The following is a 503-nucleotide window of genomic DNA, read 5'->3' as shown; positions in this document are numbered from 1 at the left end:
GTTCCGCGCTTACCTGGCAGCAGGTGCATTTAGTCCGTTGCTTGTGGGAAACACCTGATAACTCGTGCTCACGTAGGTACGTGCATCTGGGTGTGCGGTTCCTGCCGGTTTCTGATAGTCACCTGCCTTGCTTGTAACATTTTCGTCGCAATCGTTTTCAACACATTTTTACACATTCTTATCATTTTTCCTTTTAATAAGTGCAACGCGATGGGCGAAATGCATTTATCAAAAATATATCGAAACACTGAAGCCTTTAAAGAAAAAAAAGCTTAAACTGTCATAAGCTTTCCTGCAGAAGTTTTATGAATTTTTTGCATCAATTAAGAATAATAGATTTTTAAACGGAAGTTACAAACGACAGAAAATTTGGAGAGACATGCGATCTTCAGATACACCTGGCGCTGCGAGCTTTTTAGAGAGGATATAGAAAATCAAAGAGACACACACACCACCACCACCACCACCCACACGCGCATGCACGCGCGCGCGCACACACACAC

The sequence above is a fragment of the Trachymyrmex cornetzi genome, unplaced genomic scaffold (genome assembly GCF_001594075.2).
Source record: "Trachymyrmex cornetzi isolate Tcor2-1 unplaced genomic scaffold, Tcor1.1 scaffold343, whole genome shotgun sequence".
Taxonomy (NCBI): domain Eukaryota; kingdom Metazoa; phylum Arthropoda; class Insecta; order Hymenoptera; family Formicidae; genus Trachymyrmex; species Trachymyrmex cornetzi.
This window is presented reverse-complemented; position numbering follows the sequence as displayed.